This window comes from Tenrec ecaudatus, chromosome 18, assembly GCF_050624435.1.
Source record: "Tenrec ecaudatus isolate mTenEca1 chromosome 18, mTenEca1.hap1, whole genome shotgun sequence".
Classification (NCBI taxonomy): domain Eukaryota; kingdom Metazoa; phylum Chordata; class Mammalia; order Afrosoricida; family Tenrecidae; genus Tenrec; species Tenrec ecaudatus.
In genome coordinates, this window is record NC_134547.1 from 1,167,867 (window position 1) to 1,175,857 (window position 7,991).

Here is a 7,991-nt window from a genome sequence, read left to right on the forward strand (position 1 = left end):
CTGGAGCAGAAGGAACTCTATCAGAAGCCACTGTTTCTGTAGCGTCACAGTCCACTGACAGCCTTCTCATCGCCGACGCAAGGGCCTCCTGCCCCGTGTCCTTCCCCAACAGCAGTTCTCTCAGACAAGCGCATAATGTTCAAAGGCAGGCTCTACCTTGCCTGGGGGCCACCACAGTGCTAGGTCATTGGGGACCTGGTGATTGTGGCTATCAGTCTCTGCACCTTCACCACTGCCTGAAAAGCCACCTCTAACCCCACCAGACAGCCCCAAGGTCCACATGCCTGCTTGTTGCACTTTGCAGGTGTTGGTGATGTCCAAGGATGTGGCTATGACTTGCACACATGAGAATGGGGCAGCTGGCCCTGGCCCAGAGGACCTTAGACCAGGAGGTGATGCAGGAGACCTGCAGGCTCCTTGTCTCACTGGGTAAGGCTTCGCTCTTACCCGTGTGAAGGACCAGCTACTCCTGTTGAGTCCTGACTGGTCCCAAAGTCCACAGAGGCCACCTGACTCTGCTTTACTGTCCCTGCAGTTTTCTGTCCCTCTCTTCTCCTGCTTGGCTTCCGGTGTCTCTACCAGGAGCTGTTAAACAAAAATTGCCCTTCTATCGTCTAGCCTCTAGCTGAGGTTCTCATTTCAGAGTTCTGGAGATGGAATTAGACTGACCTTACTTGGTTGGGTCCAGAGTCCCCACAGCCCAGTCAGAAGAGCCTTGGGTGATTGCTGTTCTCAAAGTGGGTGAATCAGGCCGCCTCCCCTGCCCTCGGAAGCATATGCCAGTCATGCCCTCGGCATCTCCTGAACAACACGGGGTAGGTAAGAGGGTCCCTGGGGCTGCACCATCAGCCTTGTTTCCTAAGGTCTGGGCCCTGCTCCTCCCTCCACTGCTACAGGAGATGATGTTGCAGGGTGCGCCAACAAGACACCAGAAACCCCAAGAAAGTCATTCCTTTTCCCTCCTCCAGTGTGTGCCCTGTTGTCAGGAATCTCAGTTCAGAGCTAAGTTCTCGGTGTCCCACAGTAGAACAGCTGAGGCTCAGCTTTGAGCAGTCTGCATGAGCTGGTGGGAGTCCACCATTGTGTTTTGATGGTAACCTTCCATTTGGGGCCAGTAGAAGTGGTTTTCTCATTTACCAGAGCAGCACACCAACCAACCAAACACAAGCCCATTGTTCCGGGACCAGTTGCAGCTCATGGCAACTCCACATTACAGAGTAGAATGGCTCCAAGGGATTTTCTCAGCCATACTCTTTATGTAAGCAGTCCTGATGGTGCAAAGGTTAAGCACTTGGCTGTTAACCAAACGGGTGGTAGGTCAAACCTACCAGTAGCACCAAGGGAAAGGGATGGAGCAGATTGCTTCCATAAAGATCCCAGCCTAAGAAAATCCTAGGAGACAGTTCTACTGTCTGATGGGGTCACGGTGAGTCAGAATTGATTAAGCAATAAACGATTTTTATGGGTTCAATTTGCCACCTAAGTTGTTCACTCGGTCCATCTTCTATGGTGCTCCTGGATTGCTGGGAAACACCCCCAACTTGCATTGCTCACACAGAAGCATTAGATAACTAAGAGATGTCAAGTGCATGGGTGCTGTAGAGGGCAGTCTCGACTGCTCTCTACAGCACTGGAGGCCCTCCAGTTGGCATTGTTTACCATGTTGGGGGGAGTTTTGTTCATGATCTTCTACCTGGCATAAAGCTCCAGACAAGATGGAGCTAGTTCATTGTTTTTATCAAATCACCTCTGGTCTCTTTCTTTCTCCATCAACAGGACGCCCAGTTACAAACCAGAGTGGAACCATCTACTGGAGCATGGGCAGGAGCTAAGGAAGTGCAGAGGGGCCCTCTCAAAGCACCTGTCCAGGTGGGCAGCCAAGAGCTGGTCAGTTGAGGTCATGGCAGTTTTCAGAGCAGTATGGATTGCAACCTCTGAACTTCTCCTCCTTGCACCCTCTCTGAGGGTAGCGGTGCAGAGTCCTACTTGTTTCTATTTCTTGTCTTTACATTAGAAAAATTTTCTGCTGCATACAAAACAGCCTGCTTGAAGTTCTTTCTTTCCATAGTGCTTCAATGCTCAAAACGCTAGATCTTTTGTGCTTCATCACGTCTCAAGGCTGTTTTACTAGCCACAGATCTACATGGAAGCTGATGGAAAACTGGACTTAGGTAGGAGGCTTCCTTGTCCAGATCCTGGAGAATTTTATAGGGAAGGCGAGTGGCAGCTGCAGATACTTTGCTGCCCTGAGCTGTCACAGTCTCTCCAAGTTGCTCTTGCATGCAGTTGGAGGTCAGATGGCCACGTCTACTTGTTTCTTATGCCCACTGAGGTATAGGGCAAAATCAGTGGGGAACTCTGTACTGCAGGACTTACGGGCCACCTTCTCTAGGAAGTCTTCCAGAATCTCTTTCTCTCCCATATCTGATTATGTGCCAATTTCTTTTAGTCTCACAGCATCAGCAAACATTAATTTTTTTTGGTAGATAGAATTCTCATAGATTTATTTCTGTGTCATGTTATATATAGATATATGCTTTTTTGTTTTTATTTATTTTTTTAATACAATCTATTATCCCCTTTTCTTCCCCACCAAACTCACACAAAGAATACGAAATCCTTGCAGGACTATTATCAGGCTTTCCAAGATAGCCAGGACAGAGAAAGACCCACGTCTCCTCTCAAAGGACACCACCACCTTCTTGGGCTCTGGGACATTGAAGCATCAGCACTCCCAGGGCCCAGGGGGAAGGGAGAGGGCAGGGAACACTTATAGTGTGGCAGAATTCTAGGAGGAACATGTCCAGGGGCTCCTCGGCTCGCAGACTGGTCCCCAGCACTCTCGTGGTGAGACTACAGGTGAGGGCCCTATGGCTCTTCCGATGCCGCTCAACAGGCCAGGGTGGGAGGAGGAACTGGGAAGTAGGCATGCAAGGGGAGGGATGGTAGGAGCAGCACACCTGCAGGTTATCCACTCAGGGCTACCACCTCTGAGACAGGTGGGACAGACAGGAATGGAGGTTCTGCTCTCAGAGGGAAGGGAATGGCCGGGAGGGACGTCGGAAAGTCACATAAAGCAAAAGTACCAACAAAACCATGACCTCTTCTCACCTCCGCCCCAGGGCGGCCAAACATTAATTCTTAGAGTACATACGTACATAGAGTATTATGACACTCCCCTCCCTCCCCTAATTTGGGTGGGAAATGGGTAAAATTCCAGTTGTTCCATCCCCTACCCTACCTCTCTTCCACATTTCCCCTTTAACAGTATCAACAGGAAAACAATCTAAGTAATAATAAATAAAGTAATTGGGAACCAGGGTTTCAGAAATGTCAAAGCCTGACAGGTATCAGAGGCAGAATTTTCATCATTTTCCCACTACAAGGTTGGCTGTGTTTCTTCTATGTCACATCACTAATAGACCACTTTACATAATGAATTCCCTTCAGGTGACAGGGGAGCCCTTGAGACCAGAGAGCCATTCCTGAAACACTCTTTGGTCAGAAAGCTTTTCTCAAGGGAAGCCTGGCTCAAGGATCTCCAAAGGAGTCTAAACTGGGGCAAGCCAAGGATCCAGAAATTCAGAAAGGGCTGTTGAGGCCAGGGACAACTCTCTACAAGAGCATCCATCCTGGGCAAATGAGCCTTGAGCATGACTGCTGGCTAGACTTCACCCCTTCAATTTTAATCCTCCCAAATGGAAAACTGATTATATAACTACCACAACTTGGTTTGAGGACCAGGTCATAATGTCCGATCAGGACACACATGGAGCCTGTTGTCATATTGAACCCACTGAATGAAAGGGGGCCTAGGTCCCTGGAGTAAGGACTGTGCAAACTCATTACAAGGAACAACTACACGAACCCCCAATTCAATCAGCTGTAGGTCATCCATAAAGGCAAGATATTTCTGAATATAAGTACCAAGGACATTTGTTTTCCGGAAGAAAACTCTGACTTGAGAATATATGCTGAAAAAGAATCTCACACTGAAGTAGATCCCTGTAACTATAATCGCAGCTGGAAAGCCTCTGTAACAGACCTTCACTGTCATATGAAAATTGGTTCCACATGAGCTTTACTCTCACACAGGAGACACATCCAGCAGTTACTGTGAGCTCCTAAAAACCTTCAGTTAAAAAACCAAACAATACTTACCTGGTAGGGGAGATACCATGATCACGAAGGTGGTTTTCCCAGGGCGAGGCTCACCCATTGCACTCCAGGTGTGCTGACCCCTACGATTCCCCCCCCCCAAAAAAAAACCCCAAACAACCTTCAGTTATAAGTCTCTACCTGGCTCACTCTGGAAAGCCCTCGGGAATATCCATACATATGTACATACACATGTGCATACACTTACTATCACAGAGAGGATAATAGATGTAACAGAAATTAAAGTGAAAAAAATGCTTTCAGACATGCTTTCACTCTTCTCTGGGAAGGCTTATGTGTTGTTTTAATTTCGTGTTTCGGGGTGAAGGGATTTTTGCTCCTGCACTTATTTTCATAGATATTTGCTGTGTCAGACGGATTAAAGAGTGAAAACCTTGACATTATTGATTTCCCGCTTTGTTCCCAAACATCTTTACCCATAAGGAATATAATTCTTTGTGAGACATGTAAAGTCTTGAGTTATGAACTACCTGAACCTCTAATGGAGTAGAACTCTAAAAATGCCATCACCTGACATGTATCTCCGATTTTATGGCCAAGAGAAGGGTTCACATGTACATGGTCACATTTTAGTTGAGTTGTTTTAATTAAAGAAACCCTCCTGTCATATGGCTCTCAATGCCTGACAGTCATGCTAGCTTGATCTCTTTCTATGATTTTCTTTATTATTATTATTTATTTTTTATTATTAGTTATTAATGAGTCCTAGTGGCACACAGTTAAGAGCTTGGCTGCTAATTGAAAGTCTGGCTGTCTAAATGTGTTCTGTCATACACAACATTTTACTTTTATATCTAGGTTTTATTAAGTCATTGCAACACCCACAGATAACTCACGGACAATGCACTTGATTGAAGTGTTTATTAAGGGAATTAACAGGTTCCATGTAGGGGAAACATGCTCGGGCTATAGTTTTTCTGTCAGGACATGCTGCAAAGTTCTGTCAGGGCTAGTAAATGTCCAAAGGGCATACTACACCACTGTAAACCTCAACCCAAAGGCATTCGGCTCCAGCTCTGTGTTGGCAAACCAGTGAAGTGCTGAGGCACCCTCCTGCCTCCCACTCAAGGCAGTGTGGTACCCCAAAGCACTCAGCTTCACTTGCTCTGTGGATTGGGAAGCTCACCATTTTTTCCTCTTGCTTTAGTTCCTGTTTCTGTTGCTTCCCCTCCGTCACTCTTCTGATGACACAGCTACCTTCTGGATCAGAGTTTCACTGCGGAGGAATCTTGGCGGCCAGAGGATGCCCTCCACAACAGGCTCTTGTTGGTAATGAGATTCTATCTCCAACTTCTCAGGGGCTCATCTTATACTTATAATGGCAATCAAGGTAAATCCTATTAATATTCTCAGGTGAATACTCTCAGGGTCTTCCCTCACCTTGCCCAGATCCATGCAGGAAAAGGGTATAATTGTGTGGGAGTTACAGAAACTTGGCCAGAAGATCCACATTCAATATTTCGCTGCCCCTGCACCAACCCACCCAGTAGCTTCACGGGAGATGTGCTCCCATAAAGATGTGTTGGGAACCCGTGAGTTGATTTCACCCATGTGCCAGAGCAGAAGTGCCTCATTAGCTATTCTTGGTGTAATCGGTATGGGTTCAGATAACCTGGCCACTCTCCCATAGAGCTTCTGGGTGAGTTTGGGCTGCCAGAAATGTAATCACGATGCCAGCAAGGCTCTTTTGTAAAGATTACAGCCAAGATTGCAGTCAAGAACATCCAGTAACAACAATGTAGTTTTTATTACTCACAGTGTTATCCCTGTGTACTGTTTACTCTCCTCCCTCGTACCTGAGCAGATGCTGCTCACCTGGCTATTTTCTGATAGATATTAGTTGCAGATTCCCAAGGACATTGCAGCTCAATTTGGCTCTTGAATGCCTTGATCATGGTACCTAGTGAATTTCAAATGCTTGGCCTTAGTTTCCAGTAGCAAAACTGAGGACATCCTGGTCTCCCATGAATTGTTTGTGAGGCTTCCAATAGGAAATAAAAATCTGCCACGGTGATTCACTGAGCAAAAGAATCACTTGTGGAGGATGCTGGAGAGCATAAAGCAGTGCAGGTCATAGAAGCCAACTTAGTTCTGTACTCACGTTAATGTGAGTTCATCTATTTGATCTTACAGTGTGCTTTCCCCCTTCACATCTTTCTCATATATAACTTTGTAAAACGGTCAATAGCAACGGAGTTGGGTTGAATGTGACTCATGGCAGCCCCATCATCTCTAAGATTTTCAATATGGTGACTTTTGGAAAGCAAATTGCTCCTTTCCAGCCTGGTCTGGCACTATGGCTTCCGCAAAGAAGGGTGGTGAGAAGAGGAAGGGCCGTTTGGCTACCAAAGAAGTCATGGACAGAGGATATACCATCAACATTCATAAGTGTATCTGTGGTGCGGGCTTCAAGAAGCATTTCCCTCAGGCACGCAGGGAGATTCAGGTTTGCCACAGAGGAGACGGGGACACCAGATATGCAAATCGACACCAGGAGTCACAGAGCTGATTGTGCCCTGCTGTATCTACGTGCAGTTGTCCAGGAAATGGAATGAACATGAAGATTCACCAAACAAGCTCTATACATTGGTTACCTACATGCCTGTCACTACTTTCAAAAACCATCAGATGAACATGAGGAGCTGATGCCAGGGGCTTAGGTGGAGAGCAAATGTTTTGAGAATGATGAGGGCTATGGATGTACAAATGTGCTTTAAACAATTGATCTATGTATGAATTGTGATAAAGAATTGTATGAGCCCCTAATAAAATGATAAAAAATCCATCGGATGTGGATGAAAACTAATAACTGATTATCCAATAAAGATGATAAAACTTGCAAAAAAATTAAGAAAGAAAGCAGATTGCCAGTCCTCCTGTCTTCTCAGGTAACTGTGGGTAGGTGCAAACTTGCAACATCATTTGCACTGCCTAGGAACTACATTAAAAAATCTAGTACATTCCAATTTCTTACCCTAGTTTCAAAATTAATTATATGTGCTGATTCTGGTTATTTTTTTAGCTTGATATAAATATTTCCCAATGCCACGACCCTTTAATACAGTTCCTCATCTTGTGGTGACTCCTCAACCATAAAATTATTTTCACTGCTACTTCCTAACTGTAATTTTGCTACTGTTATGAATCGGGTGACCCCTGTGAAAGGGTCATTCGAGCCCCAAAGGGGTCAAGATTTACAGGTGGAGAACCGCTGCCCTATATGGTTCGTTCTAAACACAACAGGAATACGACCTGAAAATTACACATCCAGCTCCTACTATACGCTGCATGAGTAAGATGTTTTGGGGTCCTGTGAGGTCCACGCTGACTCAGAGACCCTGTGTGCCACAGCAAAACGGGCTTATAACGTCTTCTAGGGTCTACTGTTTGCAGGAACAGGTCACCAGGTCTTTCCCTGCAGAACCATTGTGTGGGTTCAACCCAAGTGCTTGACTCTTATGCCCACAGGCCTTCTTATGAGTAAGGTGCACAAAGCAAGTAGCTCAGCTCTTCGTGTCATCCATCTTTGTTGCCCCAGCTCCTCCCTCAGGTTCCAAGTACAGTTCAATAGAGGGCTGGGGTAGTTACACAATTTCATGCCAACTGGATAAAAGAACGAAGGGGGGGAGTTTAGCCTGTCAATCAGGTCATAGCTTGAAGATGTCTCCTTGTGGACGTGGCCTAATCATGAGGATTCTGGGAACCGCCCCTCTTTCTCCCCGGAAGTGGGCCACACTCTCTCTGCTTCACCTTCCTATGGAGGAGACACTCCAAGAACTGGAGGAGCCACATGGAGGCCTGCACCAGTGCTG

General features: G+C 46.2%; 2 pseudogenes; one reads left to right on the forward strand and one right to left on the reverse strand.

Annotated features, from left to right (window-relative positions):
• Positions 1–2,203: 2,203 nt before the first annotated feature.
• Positions 2,204–2,317, reverse strand: LOC142432926 (small nucleolar RNA SNORA44; annotated as a pseudogene).
• A 1,836-nt stretch (positions 2,318–4,153) lies between these two features.
• LOC142432995 (U1 spliceosomal RNA) lies at positions 4,154–4,335 on the forward strand (annotated as a pseudogene).
• The last annotated feature ends 3,656 nt before the right edge of the window (positions 4,336–7,991 follow it).